This window comes from Ambystoma mexicanum, chromosome 7p, assembly GCF_040938575.1.
Source record: "Ambystoma mexicanum isolate Mex_15411 chromosome 7p, UKY_AmexF1_1, whole genome shotgun sequence".
Taxonomy (NCBI): domain Eukaryota; kingdom Metazoa; phylum Chordata; class Amphibia; order Caudata; family Ambystomatidae; genus Ambystoma; species Ambystoma mexicanum.
In genome coordinates, this window is record NC_090939.1 from 241,384,513 (window position 1) to 241,405,887 (window position 21,375).

The following is a 21,375-nucleotide window of genomic DNA, read 5'->3' on the forward strand; positions in this document are numbered from 1 at the left end:
TGCACACATTGTGACACTTCCAGGTGAACAATCTCAGGCTGATATGGTTTTCACGGTTCTTTCTCCAGACATTCAGGATCAGTGTCAGGTTGAGTCATCATTGATTGTCAGATGGAATGTGCCAGGGCAGTGTGCACTCCACAGGGGTGTGATTTCTATGTGAAGTAATTAGCCACTAGCTGTGTACGGGCTGCCTCCCCCCATGCCCTTTCCCCTCCCATGCGCAGCGGCTGTGCATGTGGTTGGGGATGGGGGGGCACCACCATGTCCACGGCCAGGCCCCGGCGTGTTGCAACGTTGTGCAGGACACATGCTGCCACTATGATCCTGCACACTACTGGGGGAAGCGTACAACAGCTGCCCGCCAGAACGGTCAAGGGAGCGAAAGCGTGACTTCAGCACTCCAAATGTGCGCTCCACTATGCCCCGGGTTGTAATGTGGGCTGCGTTATATCTTACCTGGGGTGGCGTGGTGGGGTTCCGAATTGGCGTCATCATGTGGGGGCTGAGAGGGTAGGCACTGTCCCCTGTGGAGGTGGTGATTGGTATCATTGGTGGGGTTGTGACCTTGCTCAGTATCTGACATGCATGCATGTGCAGTGGCATTCATACTCACCAAGCAGCCATGTATCGCCATGCCGGCCAGCTTCTAGGTCCCGGCTTAGGGTGGACATTCGGTAAATGAAGCTGTCGTGGGTTGACCCAGGATAGTTGGCATATACTAAGGTGATGATTCCCTTGGCATTACATACTACCTGCACCTTGATGGAATGCCAGTGCTTGCGGTTCCTATAGATGTGCTCAGATGCCCTGGGGGGACGTAGAGCCACATGGGTGCAGTCAATGGCACCTAGCACTTTGGGGAATCGTGCCACAGCGTAGAAATCCAGGGCGGCAGCATGCCTTTCTGCAGGGGTTCTGGGCAGGTATATGTGCCTGCGGACTGATGGGCATGCAGTGATGATGTTCAAGACCTGGTGTAGGCAGCGTGACTGGGTGGCCTGTGATACACCACCCACAATGGCACTTGTCCGCTGAAATGATCCAGTGGCTAAGAAGTGCAGTACATTGAGGACCTTCTCCAGGGGGCTGAGTGCTTGGGAGCACAGGGTGGGTGATGTGAGGTCGTCCTCCCACTCACTCACCAGGTCCAGTATGATGTGTGGTGGAAACCTGTACCTCCCATGCACCTGGTCATCAGGCATCCCGAAAAGGCTGGTTCTGGGTGTGAATATTCGGGCCCTGACTATCCTCCTCCTCCTCCTTTGGTAGGCCACGCCCACTGCTGCTAGGAACGGTATGTTCATCCTGGGTCTGAGCTAGTTATTTTGTTAGCGCGCAAATTAATGCGTTGCACGTGTTGTAGGCGAGCGTGTGACCCGCGCACCCCTCAAATCCAGTGCCCAGTCCAATAGCGTGTGGAAATTGGCGCGCACACCGGGATACAGGTGCGCTGACGTACTTGCGTGTGTAAGTGTCCGCGCACACCTGATATACACGTACATAGGCCAATCGCGTGTACACGCACTTTTGTCCAATTACACGCGATGAGACTCTGACGTGCTGTCCAATTACACGCGATGAGACTCTGACGTGCAGTCTTTCCACGTGTGCTCTGTCATCACGTGCTGTGTGGGAAACACCCGTGCGGGTCACGTCACAGACGCGCTTACGCGCTGAGGGCCTTTGGTCCAATGGATTCGCGTATGCGTGCTGACGCGCTTACGCGCTAAGGGCCTTTCCTCGGTTTTCACGCTGACGTGCAGGATTTTCACGTGCCAAATCACTCCGTACCAAGCTGGCCACGCTTAAGCACACGGAAGACCACGCTCCTGCCCAGAAGGCCGAACTACTGCCCCCCAGAGCCCCGAGCACGCTCCCACCTGCCATCTGCTGCTGCCTGACTGCCTGCTGGCCACGTGCACTGCCATTTGCTGCCTGCACATCAGCCAGGGGTGCTGTTGCTGTGACCACCCCTGCTGGAACCGAAGACTCCCGACTGGAATTCCATCGCTCCACAGCCCAGCCCCAGGACCCAGTTGCCCACACACTCCTGCCTCTGGGGTTGTCATGTCGGGGCATACACCATCTGTGACCACTGACAACCCCCGGCCAGAGAGGCAGAGGGGCACCAGCTTCAGTGCCACCGAAGTTGGTGTCCTGGTGGAGCAAGTCCTGGGGCAGTATGATGCCCTCTTTGGAAGTTCCCGCGCCGACAAGGAAGGACGGACTCGGATCTGGACTGACATCGTGACTGCCATCAACGCGGAGGGGGTGGCAGTCCGGGACTTACAACATGTCAGGAAGCGCTGGGAGGACTTCAGGTCCAGGACCCTGAACAAGGCCCGGCGCCTCTTGAAGGCAGCGGATGCCTAGGGGCGCCGGGGCCACTTGTCGGAAGAACATATGGGGGTCCTGGAACGCATATCCCCAGCGCTCCACGTCCAGGTCCTAGAGAAGCAGACCCGTCTGGAGTCGAGCGGTGAGTGTACATGCATCCTGGTTGTGAGCAGTGCGTGTGGTGATCATTCGCCATTGTGCCGGTTGCACATCTGTTTGTATGGGGTCGAGTATGGGTGGGGGTGTACAGGGCCGTGGGGCTGACACATGCGAGGGCTGTAATGTGTGAGACATGGATGGTGCTTGTGTGTGTGGGCTTGCATGGCAAATGCAGTTGTGCGTGCACACATGTTTGGATGAATGTGTATGTAAGTAGACATGTCCGTGATGTCAGGCATGTATGTTGTTTTCGGCTGCATGTATGAGCACTGTGTACATGTGCATGTGTGTGTATTTGTCAAGGGTGCAACAGTGATGCAACATGGATGCATGTGACAGCGGTATGTGGAAGCCTGATTGGCAGATGTGACATGGATGCCCGTCTGAACAGTGCGACACTTGGCAGAGGTGTAGACATGCATGCAAGTGTGGTGGTGTGTGTACATGTGTGGTGCACTTCCTGTGTTGCATGTGATGTCTGGCTCCCCTTTGGCTGCTGATGCTCTTGTATGTGTAGGGATGGTGGTGGCAGTTGCAAAATGGCTGTGGTATGGCTCATGTGTGCCAGTTGCAATGACATGTGTGTTGGGGATTGTGATGACATGTCTGAGGTTTGCCATTGCCACTCATGTGCAACTGTCATGCGTGTATGTGTCCATTGTACAGTGCCCTGATGCCTGTGTTTTGTTTCTCCCTGTCTGCAGCGTCAACTGATGAAGAGGGCGGAGAAGGTGCTGTGGAGCACAGCGGCGGGGATCCGACCGCCAGCCGGAGACGCAATGCCCGGCTCCCCTCCCGTGTTGTCATCTCGTCGGGGAGTGAGGAGTCCGGTGCCGCGTCCCAGGCCGCAGCTGCCGGGGGGAGGTCCAAGAGGCGGAGGTTGCAGTTGGACTCCTCGGCAGCAGAAGGGGCAGCTGGGACCCCACAGGGCCCAACAGGGGAAGATGGCACGGAGTCATCCAGGTTGGTGGGGGGTTTGGTGGAGGAGGGGGCCGCGCAAGCACCAGAGACGGGGTCTGGAGGTGGGGATCCCACTGGTGCTAGTGGTTCAGTGCAGGACCAGGGACAGGAGGCAGCACAGGCGGCCGCGGAGGTGCCTGTGTGCAATCCTGTCCCCGATCCTGTCCCTGCATCATCTTGCACCAGCAGGGATGCCTACGTCCAGACCCGTTTTCAGGCAGGGGATGAGCTGACGTCAACTGGCCTTCCTCTGCCTGCGGACGTGGCCATCCAGGTCCGGGTTGAGCCTGTCCTGGCTGGTGTGGCGTTGCGTCAACGGGCCATGCGAGGTGACCTGCAGTCTTTTCATGGAGAGACTGCACGTCATCTCGAATGGCTCGTTGACCACGTCAGCCTGCTGGGACAGGTCACCCAGGCCGGATTCCTCCGTCTGATGGGGCTTGCTCCGACCCCCTCCTCAACTGGACCCCCTACGCGCCAGTCGTCCTCTGTGCCATCTTCCCACCCATCAGTCACCTGGGTGCCCTGTGGAGCTGCCTCTGACGGTGCGGCCAGGCTGGTGGAGGAGGCATCCCTGCCACAGTTGGGAGTCGGAGGTCCAGCAGGGGTGGCCACATCAACAAGTGCACCCCAGCCGGCGGAGGATGTGCAGGCAGCAGGAGGCAGTGCACGGGCAGAAGCAGAGCAGCAGCAGCAGCAACATGGTGGGAGACATGAAGGCTCGGGGCTTTCGACATCGGAGGGGCGGCCATCGGCCGGAGGGCATGGGGACCCAGGACAGAGAGTGTCTTCCGTGTGGCAGCGGTTGGGCCACGCCATAGGTGCGGAGCGGCGGCGGGCGGAAGAGGCGCGGCTCACAATGGTCAGGGCGGAGAACTCCATGCGGAGGGCCCTGAGGCGGGCCGAGTGCCTCGAGGCAATCCGCAGGGGGTTGGAGGAGGACACAGCGTCGTCCCTGCGGACCCTCGGGGCCATGGAACTGGACCACCTCCGGGACATCGAACAGGAGTTCGATGATGCCCTGGCCCGGGACACCACGGAGTGAGCCGCTGGACTTGCCCGCCGCCTTTGTATATAGTTCTTTAGTTTTAGGTTTCCTTTCTTTCTAATTATGATTTGGAGTCGACGGACACTGCTCCACTTTTTGTATATAGTTGATTTTTAGGTAGGTTTTTTAGTAGGTTTCCTTTGTTCAGTTGGGCTCATGGACCCTTGGTAGTTTTTTATACGGACATGCATGTTTTTTTTTCTCATTCACATTGTAGTTAGTTTTCTTTCTTTAGCATTCTTAATTTTTTTTAATACAATTTTGTTAGCATACTTCACTGTGTGGTATCATCTCATTGGTTTCATGCATGTCATGTTGTGTGTTTTCCCATTATATTGCAACCATTGTGTGTGACGGACATGGGTTCATTAGCTTCATGAACATTGGGGGTGTAACATGTGATTTCCATTTCCATGTGGGTGAATGGGTTACTTGGTAGGGCTTTTTGGATGTGGAGGCTGTCCATTACGCACATGATTGGGGATTGTGAGCACCTGGTGGAGGCTGCCCCTGCACTGCTGGGGGTTGGGGGTGGTGGGAGACATGAGTGGGGGCCTGGTGGAGGGTGACCCTGCACTGCCGGGGGGTGGGGGTGGTGGGAGACATGAGTGGGGGCCTGGTGGAGGGGGACCCTGGATGCTGGGGGGTGGGGGTGCAGGGGGACATGAGTGGGGGCCTGGTGGAGGATGCCCATGGTGGCAGGGGGGTGGGGGTGGTGGGAGACATGGGTGGGGGCCTGGTGGAGGCTGCCCCTGGTGGCTGGGGGGTGGGGGTGGTGGGAGACATGAGTGGGGGCCTGCTGGAGGCTGCCCCTGGTGGCTGGGGGGTGGGGGTGGTGGGACACATGAGTGGGGGCCTGGTGGAGGCTGCCCATGGTGGCAGGGGGGGTGGGGGTGGTGGGAGACATGAGTGGGGGCCTGGTGGAGGCTGCCCCTGCACTGCTGGGGGGTGGGGGTGGTGGGAGACATGAGTGGGGGCCTGGTGGAGGCTGCCCATGGTGGCAGGGGGGTGGGGGTGGTGGGAGACATGAGTGGGGGCCTGGTGGAGGCTGCCCATGGTGGCAGGGGGGTGGGGGTGGTGGGAGACATGAGTGGGGGCCTGGTGGAGGCTGCCCCTGCACTGCTGGGGGGTGGGGGTGGTGGGAGACATGCATTGTTGATCAGTAGTGCAAGGTGACATGTGGGTTGGCTGGGGGCATGCCCATGGTGGATGGGCTGCCTGCGGGACATGAGCAGGGGTGCAGGGTAGTCCCCCGTGGTGTGGGCTGCCTGCAGGGGCCGTGGAGGTTGTGGAGCGTACACCTGGGAGGACCCACAAGGCCAATTCACGTGTAGTACTCCCCAGAACCCCTGAAATACACATTCCCTGCTGGTATCGCGTGTGCAACTTACCGCGCACCCCTGAAATACACGTACCCTGCTCGCACTGGGCCAATCGCGTGTGGAACTTCCCGCGCACCCCTGAAATACACGTACCCTGCTCGCACTGGGACTATCGCGTGTGTAACTTCCTGCGCACCCCTGAAATACACGTACCCTGATGGGATCGCGTGTGGAACTTCCCGCGCACCCATGTAATACACGTACCCTGCTCGCACTGGCCCATTCGCGTGTGGAACTTCCCGCGCACCCTTGAAATGCACGTACCCTGCAGAATTCGCGTGTGGATTTTCCCGCGCACCCCTGAAATACACGTACCCTGCTGAAATCGCATGTGGAACTTCCCGCGCACCCCTGAAATACACATACCTTGCTGAAATCACGTGTGGAACTTCCCGCGCACCCCTGAAATACACGTACCCTGCTCGCACTGGGCCAATCGCGTGTGGAACTTCCCGCGCACCCCTGAAATACACGTACCCTGCTCGCACTGGGCCAATCGCGTGTGTAACTTCCCGCGCACCCCTGAAATACACGTACCCTGATGGAATCGCGTGTGGAACTTCCCGCGCACCCATGTAATACACGTACCCTGCTCGCACTGGCCCATTCGCGTGTGGAACTTCCCGCGCACCCCTGAAATGCACATACCCTGCAGAATTCGCGTGTGGAACTTCCCGCGCACCCCTGAAATACACGTACCCTGCTCGCACTGGGCCAATCGCGTGTGGAACTTCCCGCGCACCCCTGAAATACACGTACCCTGCTCGCACTGGGACTATCGCGTGTGTAACTTCCCGCGCACCCCTGAAATACACGTACCCTGATGGAATCTCGTGTGGAACTTCCCGCGCACCCATGTAATACACGTACCCTGCTCGCACTGGCCCATTCGCGTGTGGAACTTCCCGCGCACCCCTGAAATGCACGTACCCTGCAGAATTCGCGTGTGGAACTTCCCGCGCACCCCTGAAATACGCGTACCCTGCTCGCACTGGGCCAATCGCGTGTGGAACTTCCCGCGCACCCCTGAAATACACGTACCCTGCTCGCACTGGGACTATCGCGTGTGTAACTTCCCGCGCACCCCTGAAATACACGTACCCTGATGGAATCGCGTGTGGAACTTCCTGCGCACCCCTGAAATCCACGTACCCGGCCAAATCGCGTGTGACACTTCCCGCGCACCCCGGTATACACGCACACGTATTTTTTGTCAGCGGGTCCGTGTTTGTGGGTACCCCTTTGCACGTCATTTGTCCTGGAGGGCCAGAGTATAGGACATTCATCATGGCAGTATATAGGTGCTATTTGTTGGCGCACCTTTTGGCGCACATTTCTTACAGCCGCAGAGACGCTACCACCTGCTTTCTTGTGGCGGTCGTGTTTGTGCCTGTGCGCTTTTTTGCCCTATTCTATTCCATGAATACGTGTTGTAGGCGAGCGTGTGGGCGTTCCGCGCACTTGTGCCCTGTACTTCCCCCGTGACGCCCACGTTTTGGCAAGTTGTTCCCCATTCCAAGTGTTACGCCCGTGTTCCGCCTACTTTTGTTGCGTGCGCCGCGCTATGTGCGATTTTCGCTCTGGCCTGTGCGATTTTCGCTGTGACCTGGCGCACGCTGTTAGATGGCCTGTGCGCCAACGTGCGCCGCGCACTTTTTTATCGCACATCCGCTGGTTTTCTCGCGCACGGACTTCCATGAATCGATGTGAGCTGCTTTTCGTGCGATTTTCGCACTTGCACTGCGATTTTCGCTATTCCACTGCGATTCACACGTTTTTGCCCACTTGCGCCGCGCTAATTATTCCATGAATCGGCCTGCAAGTCTTCAGGAATACAATCACAGTACAATACGAATTCAGTTCCCCCCTAGCAAGCTTATAGCACCAGGGATGATTTTGAAACACAGGCGAAAGACTTTCAGGTGATTTGCAAGGGAGTGAAATATGCTAAAATTGATTTTAATTCCCTCTAGAGGTTCAGGATGAGTGAGAGATACTTTAAATCAGTTCAGGTCCACACTAACAATGATTAATGAGGGATTATCAGGTTGAAAACGGATTTCAGGAATGCAAGCAAAGGATAGATCTTTCTACACGTGGTTGAAATGAAGCAAATGTCAAATTGCAGCACTTTTTTTTGAGTGCGTCGAGCACAATTACGGAGGCGCTCTAAGGAGTAGCAAGTCGGTTTAGAGCTTGTTGGAAAGATGGGAAGCCTAGCGTCCACATGAAAGTTAAATCTCGTTCCTAGCACAAACGGTTCAAGAGATACGGACGATTTTATGAAGGTAGTTTTTCAGAAATTAAATAATGATTCAAAATGGCAAATGACACTTTTACAGGTTTAAAATCAGAGAAGGGACACACAATTCTATGATGCAGTTTTGGACAGGTTAAATGTTTTGAATCAGATTATTTTAAGCTAAGAGATGGGTTCTGCACAGTTCTAGCTGGGTACTCACACTATAAATTTGAAAGGAATGGCCTCGTCACGGATCTGGTCAACAAGTTTAGCTGCGGTTCTCTCTGCTCGGCGGGTCAATCAGGCACCGGTTCTGTTCACAGCGGTCTGGTCTGGGTCTCTGGTTCTGCTGGTCTGGATCAAGTGGATTCTGGATACTGCACTGCTTTCTGGGTACTGGTTCTGTTCTGGATACACAGGACTCTTAGCAAGCAGCAAACCGCACAGCCCGGCGGTTGAATAGTTTGCAAAAGATTGTGAGGCCTGCTGAAGAGTTCAGCTCTTTGGAGCTTTTGTTCTGGAGTTAATCTGGATCTCTGGAGTATTCTGGAGTTCTCCGTCAAAGTGCTGCACAGCAATTCAGTTGAAGGTTGGAAAATGAATGTCCCTGTCCGGCTTCCGGTGGCTCTTTTTATGTCTTTAGAAATTGGGTGGGTCGGCTCATTCTGCATGCCCAGCCCTCTCGTGATTTGATAGGTCAAAGGATTCTTTGGTCCCTGATTTGAGAAGGGATCGCGTGTCAGAGTGAGTCAGAGTGAGTCATCGTCATTTACAATCTATTGAAGAAACGCCCCTTTGCTTTTACTTAGAAAATGAATTTTTCATAACTAACAGGTTTCCCAGATACACACGTCGTTGACATTACATGTACATATCATATATCACATAAGGTAGTCTCTGTTCCAACTCTGATGTTTCTAAGAGCTTGCATTCAAAAATGACAACTTATTTTCGTTTTTGGTAGCTTTTGCTAAATTGTTTTTTCATCAAATCTTTACACAGACCTGTACCCTCTTCCTGAGCATATTAATCTAAGTTATCGTGTCTCTAGCATAAATACAGTGTTTTCAGCATTCATAATTCCCGGGGTTTTGCCTCAGAACATCACAGAGCGACCAGCCTAGTCTTGAACTGGGAGTGAATGTGTCATTTTAAAGATCCCAAAGTTGTACATTTCTGTCATCTGGTCACAATTAGTTATCAGTATTTTTAAAAAAATATATATTTGCCTTCAATTCACTTCACTTCAGTGTTTGGGTCCGCCCCCAGAAGCTTGGTGAGTCAGAGATCACATGTCTGGCTTCTCCCAGAGTAGTGTGTTGACAGTAAACACCTAAAATCCACATACTCTATTCAATGGAAAGAGTCTATTGTGTTGACTGAGGTCAGCAGACCAGGGGGCCACTCTGCATTTGGTTAGCATGACCATATGATCTCCTGGGCTGTTGCTGGTAAGGGCTGGTGTGAATGCTTCCCATGGTCAGAGGCCCTTTGAACTGTTTTAATTGAATCAGACTGCCTCCTGGGAACAAACCTTTGAAGTCCCAGCTAGCTCAGGATGCTGTTTAGCTTCTGCAATACAGGGCCCCAGTCAGAGTTTAGACAGCTAGCACCGGTTTGTGTCCAATGCCGGTACTGCACCCATTTTTGGGATCTGTCTTGAATTAATTCCATTTCAAAAAGGGGATTTTACTTGATAGTATATGATCCTTGCTTAACATTGTTTTGATGGGAATCCATACAGTAGAGTGGTGATGGGGACCACCCCACAAGAAGGTTGAATCTTTAGAGTGGTCTTGTGAGCCATGATTTTAGCAAATTTTTTGACATCAAGAAAATGAATTCACAACAGCTCTGGGTTGCTTTTGACAATCAGCATTGCCATTCCCAATGGTTTCAGGCTACTGTGTGTGTAGCCCAATGATGGTTTTAGGCAGTGCCCTCCTGTGCTCACAAACATAGGCAAAAATGGGTGGCAGCCTATTCTTCATGTTTCCCTGTGCACTTTCTGGGGAGTTCTGGCCATCATGATGTTTTCAATGCCAGTAATGCACAGTTTTGTGGTAGGGCTTGGATGCATGGGTAAAAACATCCTACAACAGTGAATGGCAATAATGCAGCAGCATCCAGAATTTTTTCAGGAAGACTTGGAGATGGTGCCAAGCATCAGTTGGACCACAAGCCCTTTATGACGTAGGGTTATTAAAGGGAATAGGGGAAGTTAAAATAAAGCTGAAGCCAGGGGGGATTTTACCTCGAGCAAAACAGTACCGCATGTCTCGAGAGGCTGATGAAGGTATATTTCAGACCATTTTAGCATTAATGAAACAAGGGATTCTGGTGCCATCGGAATCATTGTGTAATACTGTGGTGTATCTGATCAAAAAATCTAAAGGAGGGTCGTGGAGATTTATACAAGATATGAGACTGATTAACCAGATTGTAGATGCAGAGTTTCCTTTAGTTCCTAATCTGGCAACAATACTATGCAGTATCCCGGTGGGAGCTCGATATTTCACGGTGATCGATTTGAAAAATGCTTTTTTTAATCGCTCCCGTTGCACAAGGACTCTCAAGACCTGACTTCTTTTATGATCCGCCAAACTCGACTGAAACATACTTGTTTGCCTACTCTGAGCCCCCATCAATCTTTAACAGAGTCCTACAGATGGATTTAGGCAATATTGATCTTAAGAGTGCAGTGGTACAATACGTTGATGACATTTTAATTTGTAGCACAACGGAAGATGAGTAGAGACAAGATTCTATTCAGTTGATGACTATTCTAGCAGATAAGGGATATAAGGTAGACAAGAAGAAGTTACAATACTGCAAAGAAGAGGTGCTATACATAGGGCAGCTGATTTCACATGAAATAAAGAAGGTGACACCTGAAAGAGCTGAGGCGATTATGAAAACCTCAAAGCCAAATACAGTGAAAGAGATGCAACCGTTTTTGGAGTTATGCAACTATGTTAGAGCGTGGGTGTTTCATTACAGTAAGTACACAAGACCACTTTTGCAAGCGTTAAAGAAAGCACAAGTGGATAAAGTAAAAATAGAATGGACTGAAGAAATGGAGGAAGGGTTTGAGGAGTTAAAAAAAGCAATTTGTACAGCCCCTGTTTTATGAATTCCCAATTATGCTAAGGATTTTTTTTTTATTTTTGCACACAAATGGGACAGTCATGACAGCAGTGCTTATGCAGAGAACTACATTGGGGTACAAGCCTTTGGCATATTGCAGTGGGATTTTAGACCCATTTATGAGAGGACACTTTCCCTGCAAACAGTCTTTGGCAGCTGCCGTGTTCACAATTGAGAAGTCTACAAGTATTGTCATGGGCTGCTCTCTGACCTTTTTCGTGGAGCATGCTCTATTTGCCATTTTACAGACATCGAAAGGTACATTGGCATCCCCCCAAAGAGCTGAGCTTATAAGGTAATGAATTCAAACCCAACGATTAAGATTGTAATATGTAAAATAGTGAATCCTGCCATGTTTATAGCTTAGCCAATAGAAGAAGGCGATTATGGGCATGACTGTGATGATTATGTTGAATTTTATGATGATATACCCCGTGTGAAAGAAAATGCACTGACGGGAGGGGAAATTCTCTTTATTGATGGTTCTTCGAAAATTGATCAGACTAGTGGGGAAAGGCATTCAGGCGTTGCGGTAACGAAACACAGATTAAATGGAGAATTTAAAGTTGTAGCAAGTGCAAGACTTCTGTCTCACTCTTCAGTCAAGCAGCAGAATTAGTAGCGCTTATTGTAGCGTTTGAGAAACATGAAGGGCAAGAAGTGACGGTGTAAAGTGACTCTGCCTACGTGACGTCAACCGTACACACAGGGTTAGCATGTTGGAAAAGGAGGGGCTACCTCTGCGCACACGGCACTCCAGTGCAGCACGCATTCTTATTGTACAGGGTTATTAAGCCACTGAAACTCCCAGTGGCAATAGTGATCGTTAAATGCGCAGCACACACTAAGCAAACAGATTTTATTTCTTGCAGGAACAAAGCTGTAGACGAAGAAGCCAAAAGGGTTGCATATTCTTCAGATATTTTGAGTTCTGATACTGAGAATATTAAAGAAAAAATAGTAACAACTATGTTAGTGCAAGAAGGGTTTAATAAACTATCGATAACACAACTAATGGAGATTCAAGGGAGTGTGCCACAGGAAGAGCAGGAATTGTGGAAACGAAGGGGGTGTTCTTTATCCCCCACAGAAGCATTATGGCGCCAAAGCAGCACTGGAAAGCCAATAATGCCAGTAGCCTTATTAAAGGTTGCGCTTGAACAACTGCATTACCCTGCGCAGGTAACTAGGGAGAGCCTTGCTGCTACAATTGCGGAAGACTGGTTAATTCTGATTTTATTGGAGCACATTGCACTATTTATGGTAAACTGCATCGTCTTTCAAAAGTTTACTGCTGGGCATACACTGAGAACAATTAGAGGAGTAATACCTCAACCGAATGGTCCATTTCAGCATTTACATATCAACTATGTCAATATGCTGCAAGTATGTAATGGATATAGGTATCCATTAGTGGTGGTGTGTCCCTTCTCTAGGTGGATCGAGGCAGGTCCGTATACACACCCTGATGCCACTTGCACAGTGAAGTTTCTAGTGCGTGAAGTTTTGCTGAGATGGGGTGTGTGTGAAGTGCTGAGATCCAACAATGGGCCACATTTTGTTAATGAACTATTTGAATAATTAGGGCTTCTATTGAATATAAAGCACAAGTCATCTTCTGCTTTTCACCCGCAAGTGAACGGGATATGTGAGAGAGACTTAACAGCCTTCTTAAAGAAAGGATTGCAAAAATTAAATTGACTTAGAAGAACAGATGGCTGTACTGCCTACACCTAGCTATATATGCCCTTCAGAATCAGCCAGGATCAGACCACCACTCACCCCTCATGAACTGGTGACAGGGCGGCGTATTAGAATGCCCTTTACACTTCCATCTAGGAGTAGAAGTGATGACCAGAGTGTAGCTAAAACTTTAGGTGATGAATTGCATGACTATTTGACATGTATGACCCCTAGCATCTCTCTCATTTCTGATCAAGTCAAGCGCAAGGGAGGTTGGTCTCAAAACACAGAAGGCAATTCAACAACCAACCCACTTCAACACCTAAGTTATATGTTGGAGACCTAGTCCTAATCAAGAACTTTACTAGAAAGTGGCATGAGCCACGTTTTAATGGTCCCTTTTGCGTAGAGAATATAACCCTCCTCAGCCATAAAGCTCCAAGGAAGACGAGCTTGGCTTCACTTAGGGGATGTAAAAGCCTACAAAGGTAAAATTGCTGACCCAGAAGCAAGAAAAGAAGTAGAATTTCAGTGTGTGCAGACGTGATGATGATGAAGAAGAAGGACGCTAAAGCAACTACCAGTGGATGATATAGATTTTATCTTGGACTGAAATTTAAAAAAGGACACTCCTCATAGATATTTCAGCAGGAGTGCAAAGAATTGCAGCAAATTTCAGTAGGCCAAAAATGAACTTTAGAAATACATTGACGTATTAAAAATATGCCTAAATGTCAGTTTTTTATCAGAAATTGGAAACAAGATCAATATCCAGATTCATTTTGTGGTGAATACTTGTTCTAGACAGCTAATCATATGGCACTTACCGACAGTGATGTTCTTCGGCTTGTGCTTGCTGTTTTTGTGTTTATACTTCAAGCTTACCTTACTCTTGTCAGAAGAGACGTTGATGTTCGCACTTTTTTAGAGGATCCTAAAAAAGGCCTTGTGATAAGAAGGCTTCTTATTGCAATAATTGAGCAAATATTACAGTTGCAAGTGTAAAGAAATTTGATGATTGTATTAAAGATGAGCAATGTAGAAGCTGGCACGGTTCTAGAGAATGAACAAGTGCAACAAGCACCAGGATGGCGTGAAAAGTAGATGCGTATGTTTTTGTTGCATAATATATGCCTGTATGTATGAATACTCTATTTGTCTTTCTGTTTCTCATTTTTCACATTCTCTATCATGTTAGCACTGCCACTGAGGTAGAGGTTCTTATGGTTCCCCCTACTATGTGAACTTCCTTTGATATACTTCATGAATGGTATAAGACTTCTAAAAGACACAGGAGAAATGCAAAGGAAGATAATGAAGGGATAAATACCTATCTAGATGAAGCAGCATATTTGGGTAATAACATGTGGTATCAACACATAAGGGAAGTAGAGGAGAAGACATTTAAGTAGAGTTGCTACGTCTGTGCTCTCATCCCCTATGCCATAAACACAGTGCAAACTTTCTTCTCCAGAGAAATTCCAGAACACAATGCCAGATGCCTGGATCATCTTGCAGCATGTATGACCAGAGGACAATTTCAGAGAAGTTTGGCCACTCTACGATGGAGATCGAAAGGGTCATTTCCATTCCAGGATGATTATATCAAGACTACACAGATGGAAAAGAAACCTGGATGGGAGAGCAAGATGCTTTTGTATCCTTCAGCAGGACAGGAAGAGGTAGCCATTGAAGACATGAAGAGAATGGATTGTCCTGATATAACAGAAACAGCTGGATCACCAGGATGTTGGGAGCAAACTCAAGTCTTAGTCCATGGACGAGTGAAGTCAAAGAATGGATGGGAAGGAGGACTGATGTCTTGTGCTGTTCATCTACTGAAGTCAGAATATGTGCAAGAGGTGCAGAGAGTGAACAATGGATGTTTGAAGTCATGGGCTAACCATGCCAAACTACTGACATGGGTAGAAAATGAGTCAGGTCCAATGGTTGTGGTCCCATTGGCGAATGTGACATTGTGCTTCCAAAGATATGGAAAGAAGCATGTGGGAGACAATAAAGGCTGCAAAGCTACAGTTGATGTTTCCAGGATGGGAGCATGGACATCCAACCAGATGGATCGATACTGGGCTTGTGGACCTAGGGTCTACATGAAGCTGCCCAAGGATTGGGGATGAACGTGTTCCTTTGTGCTTATTCATGTTCCAGCATTAATGATTCCTCTGAGTGACCTAAATATTGGAGAATTTCCAAAAGTAGATGCCCATTTGAGAAAAAAGATTGCTTGAATTTCTCAATTGAACCAAAAGAGGGAATTACTTCTCAGTCAAATCAATAGAAGCATTTGACTCCATTCCTTATGAACACAGGTTGTTCAGAAAGACTGCTTCAGCATTTATGACTATTTTCATGCCTGGAATCCAGATGATGGATAATGCCAAATGGCTGCAGATAATGAGATGGGAGCTTCTGCAGCTTATCAACATCAGCATAAAGGGATGTAATGCTATCAAAGAACAGCTGAGGGCCATACTACTGATGACCCCGCAGAACATATATGTCCTTGATATGATCACAGCGATGGAAGGAGGAGTTTGTGCCAAAATTGGGCCATCATGTTGCACATTCATGTCTTATCACAATGACGAGAATGGGACCTTGACAGAGCCCATAACGTTGATAACGAATCTGCATAACAAGATGCAAGACGAGACAGAGGACATTATAGATGACAGTTGGTTTGCTTCCATATTCTCATGGTTAGCAAACATATTCAAGATCCTTGGAGCAATATTGGTCCTGTTGATGTCTGGATTCTGCATAATCAGGATAATAATTGCAAGGTGTAAGAAGACGACAAAGAAAGCAGTAGGAATGATGATCATGATCGATGTTGAATCTGGATTTGGACCGATCAAGATGGCAGAAAATACATGAAAGCCTGGATAGTAGCACCTGAAGGAACAAAGTTCCCAAGAATCACAAGAAGTACGTGAGACGATGGTTTTATTGCAATCAGAATGGACAGTGCAACTGCATAACCTGGAGTGTGGATGAACATGTTAAATCAGCAGACACCCTGTCGGGGGGATGAAGATTTGGACTCTGAAGAAGCATTTCTTCAAGAGAAAATATCAAGATTGAGGAGGTGGTCGAGGACTCGACCAGAGAGGGGAATGTAGAGGTGCAGTTGCATGCCTCTGCAGGAAATCCCACCCCCTACCTCCTATATTTTGGAAGTCTGAAATTGTGCCATACTTTACACCTGTATGTGTGCTAATTCTGCAGCAAGTGTTTGAGAGAAGATATCCTCTGAGAAAACCCTGTCAAATCTCGAAGAGACAACAATCTGAGAGAGGAACTCCCTGGAGGAATCTGAAAAGAGTGAAAGAGGAGTTGGTGACGTCTCAAGAGACGAGTGTGACCCCCTGACAATACGGGCTAAAGAGATTGTATGGATTTTACAGAAACGGATGACAAAGTTAAGAATCGAGTAAACTTTCATATGCGACAAGAAGATAGCATGTGTGCAAAGCACTGCAGAAAATGCAGCCGTTCAATGATTGTACAGATGCTGAAACGCAAGTAGACTAAGTGATCCTAGAAAGTGGCTATGCGTAGTGAATAGACTGCATGCGAAGCCACCATTGTATAGAAACTGGACATCAGTGTCTTGAAATTAGTAGGCCAGGACCCATGGAGAGGATAGGCTGAGAACTGTGTTGCAGCAAGAATAAGCTGAGCTCATGTAAACAAATGGTAAGGCTGTCTGGCCTGGTATCAAAAGCTGAAGCTGCCAAGGTTGATTATCTATTCTTGAAGGCACTGAACTTGTGAAGCCGAATCATCCCTTGTTAAGGTGCAAAGAAAGAACACCAAGCTTGCCAAGTTTTATTCATTTAAGACATTTAAATGCTGCAAAATGGACCAAATCGTGGTCTCCTGTCACGTGAACCAAGGATGGAAATAGAGTTGAGCATGGAATTCTAGATCAACGATAGTGAAAGCCTGTACTCCTATATATTCCCACAGACAAGAATACTTTGCAAGGCCAAGTTCAAAGACAGTCTGCATGGCAGAAGTCTTGGGTGATGAGAGATGATGGGCTAATTGGGTGGGGAGGTAATGTCAAGTCCACCTCCTGGCACCTGGGTATCAGTTTACGTGCTGCTAAGTGAACCGAAAGGTCCAGACTGGCACAAGCCTGCCAACCAATTGTAGAGGGCCATATAATGAAAGGCCTTATAGTTTGAAAACAAATGATATGCCATGTACTTAATAGTGTTGAGGATTACATGTTTTTAGAGGTAGGCATAAGTTGTTCACCTAACAGTAAATAGCAAATCAAAATCCTAGTCCCAATGTAATGTATACTTAGATGTTCCCCTTGAACCTATCATAATCCCTCATACGTTTTTCTCATTTTCCACGTAGTATGTTTTGTATATAAGGGTGTTTTTTATGAGAAATGCGCTGAGAGCTCAAGCAAACGTCTATTGATGTCCGTTGTAACTCCTTGTTGTAGATAATTGTTATTAAAACAGAACCTTTGCCATCTTCCTGAGTTGTTTTGATTATATGGTGTCAGAGTTATTCTGCATCCCCATCCTTTGCATGCACGATACCCAAAGGGCCATATGCTCAGGTACTATGAAGGGGCCTTGTCCACCTGGTCCCTTTTTGGAACCAGTGCGACTCTTAAGTTGCCCTTCCCTACCTTGTCATCACCTTGAACAGTGATACTGTTGCCAATCTATTGCCTGCCACCCCAGCTCATCTACCCAAAGCACATTTCACAAATCCTGCATTCTATGTGTTTCTTTCACAGAAGTGGGGTTTTCTAATGTTTTCTAATTAGTTGATTGCATTTCATTGTTTGATTAAAACTCTATATTTGTATAGAACCTCGATTGGACATTCTTTGAATTTTGGAACTATTGTACTTAAGTTGTTTGGGTTGCTACTGTTATCATATCCTATCCCTCCTGAATAGGCCCGCGTTACCAAAAGAGTCGAAGAAGGTATACTGGTCTAGCTGTGCCCGTTTCACCTTTATAATTGGGATCATTGCTGGTTTAGTAGAAATGTGGGGGTGAGTAGGCGGTTTAGCCACTGCCATCCCTGTACTCATGCAGAGCAGGAGTCATTTCACCAACTCGCTATTCAGAATACAAAAAGGCTCACATGCCAGTGACAGTGTGGTAGTTGGTGATGGTTAAAGTGAATGAGACAGAGCTCACCCCAACCTCATGAGATTGGACTATGAAAGTTGTGAGACGGATGAGAGCAGGAGGAAGGATTAGAGAAGTAGAGATAAGGGGAACATCAGGGAAAAGGGAGTGAGAAGCTCTTAGGAGGAATGAGGCAGAATAAATGGTAACCTCAGGAGAGAATCAGTTAGGATGAGGAAGGCAAACAGAGATGAACATCATGAGGACAGAGGAAGTTGTGTACATTGAAAAGGGAGTGTTGGAGAGGGGAGAGACCAGGATGAAGAAGAATGGAAACCTTCTAGAGAGAAGAGGAAAGAAGTAGTGAAGAAGAGACATTACTACTGGTAGGGGTGGGGAAAAGCATGTAGACACAGTGAACGATCCAGAGAAACCGAGCATTGGCCAGGCCAGAGAGGCAAAGCGATGGAAAATGAGTCAGGTGATAAAGTGTGAAACCAGTGGGTCTGAGTTAGTAAAGGATCAGATCATAAGGGTTCAAGCCATTGATAGCCTTACAGCCCATAGCCCTCAACCAGATGTGATAAAAGAGGCAAGTTCACCAAAAGCATAATAATAATATATGCCTTCCAGAATAGACAATGAATGCAGGAGACAACAACAGGTTAGCCGGTAGCCAAAGACTGGAGCTGGTGGAATTGAAAAAACCACCAACGACATTAAAGGGCACTTGCCTAGTAGTCTGGTGCCATCGACTGCTGTCCTGGACTCTCCCTTGGGTAGCAGAGACCAATAAGTGTCCCAGTAAAGTTTGAGGTTTGATGTGAAAGACGCAGAAGGAGAATCAAGCCTGTGAAAAGCTCTCATGAAATGGAGTTAAAGAAGAAGAATGACAAGATGTTGGCCTTCGCAGGGTGGCTCTAATGACAACAACCTGAACCGATATCACCTGACAACCATCATCCTCATTCTCTATGACCAGCAGCCTCCGGTGTGCAGAACCATCAAAGGAACTGCAAGTGACTTTGCTGTGCGGGCCCTTTTCCTATGAGCTTTCATTGAACTGTAAACTGGGGATGGCAATCCTACCAAAGACTGGCCCTGATTCTGCACTTATCCATTTACTACCCTCCCTCTGTTCCCTTAGATGTGGTCTGCCGTGGCTTTTACTTTTCCTAAAATCTCGATGTGTACAGCAGAATAAAACATGTTTTGTTGATACAAGCCTATCTCTTGAGTTTTTTGTTGATCCCCTTCCGTCTAATTTCCAGTCTGGTGATGGCCTTACTATGAGATGACTGTTTGCCATTCCTTCCCATGATATGCTCCAGTACTCTGGAACCCCAGCACAATAGCAATTCAGACTGCTCGAAGTCTCCTTAAATTTAGGAAAGAACTACTGACCTGGCTCTTCGAATAAAACCTTGGTGTAATCTCGATTCAAGCTATCTTTTTCACACCCCATCCATATATTGTAATGTGCTAATTATTTCGGCCATCTTGAATGCCAGCATTAGGGCAGTGCCTTGTAGGTGAGGCATGTGGTTTTGAACCAGATACCAGCCACGATGGAGAGCCAGCTTAATTTTCGTAAGGTGGGGCTGATGTGGTGCAATTAACAAGCGCCAGTGATGAGGTGACCCGTGGCACATAGCAGGTCGATTTGAAGGGGGCCAAAATGAGCAGCCGGGAGCCTTGCGAGAAGTGTGTTACCCCCATCGACATGAGGAAGTCCTGGGCCAGTAGTAAGGGCTGGATCTTGCAGAGTGAAGAGATCTGATACCAAGCAATTTCTGCCTTTTCACAGTGGGTTGTTGGAAAGATAGATTGCTATCTACAGTGAAGCACAGGGACTTTCTTGTGGGTGAAGGCTTACCTGCCCATTTCTTCCCGCCACCTTTCAGTGGGTTCCTGCTTGGAGGGGTTGCCCAGGAATAGAAACTATGTTTTGGTGGGTTTAAGCCTTCAGTGGGCACTTGCAATCTGTGTGCAAAATACGAGCAAAAGCCTGCAATATCTGTGTGCCTTTGATCTTTAGGTACAACTGTGTAAAGTATATATGACGGCAGGAGAATAACCTAGTCTCTTTTTCTTAGAAGAAGTTTAACAAACGAAATACAGTGCTTTTGTCACCTTGCTCCAAATTCTCTCTGTAAATCCTGTTTAAATGTGAAGGTGCTTTATAAAGTATCATGGGCTATTGATCCTTACTCTTATACCTTGGTTCTATCCAGTTGCATTACAGTTTTGTCAATTTATTACCCCTTGTTAACACCTAACAAGCTCTTTCCAAGCTGTAAACTGGTGTGGCTGTGGAGCACTAACAGACAGCGCATCTATCAAGGCACAACTGTCTTGCTCTTTAGAAAGCAACACACCACTTATATTCACTCATAAACCTGAGCTCATATTTGGGTTGTTTTTTAGATCATACTGGACCTCACTAAGTTTGTGAACACAATACGTGCAACAATATTCTGTGAGTAAATTGTGCCTCCAAGGACCCCCCTTGTTTTTGCATTGTAAGTAGCTTTGGGTTTTCACCCTAAGTTACTAGGGTAATCCATACATGGAACCCTTGCTCACTGTTCTTAGAGAGGCACATCTCCACCTCACTGACAAGGCCCAACCAGGGCCCAACCAGGCCGAAACACGTGTCTGGGGTTGTTCAGAAGAGAATTGCCTGGCATTTCGGTGCTGGACTACCCTTGGGCAGGACAAAGACTGATATGTAGGGCAAACTTCTCTTCTGTGAAAGGATGGTGAGCTAAAGACTGTGGTTCAGACTCTAACCTGGGATGTAGGCTGGTAGAGAGACACTCCTAGGAGCCCCCTTGTTTGTGCCTTCCTAAAAAAGCCATTCTCAGCAGTGCTAGAATTGGTTTCATTAAGAACCATTAGGTGCCTTTGGTTGTCCTCGGTTCATTGCCTTGCTGGCAAGGTGGACTGCATCCCATGCATAAGATTCCTGCATCCCATGGAGCTTAAAGTGAGGAGTTCTCTTTTTGTACATTAAAGTACATTTCAGCTGGCCTTGCATTGCTCATTTCTGTATGTGACTACAATCTGATCAAGAAGTCTATGGTATTTCAAAATCAATGCATTGTACCATCTCAGCATAATGACTTCATTTGGTCCATCACAAGTTATCAAAGCATGGACAAGCAGCTGACATTTGGTGGTGAGATTTTGAGTGCAGTCAGTCAAAGGTATGTGATGGACCTGATTGAGAAATGTCTGTCTGAATGGCTGCTTGATAATACCTCAGATTCCAACAAATAT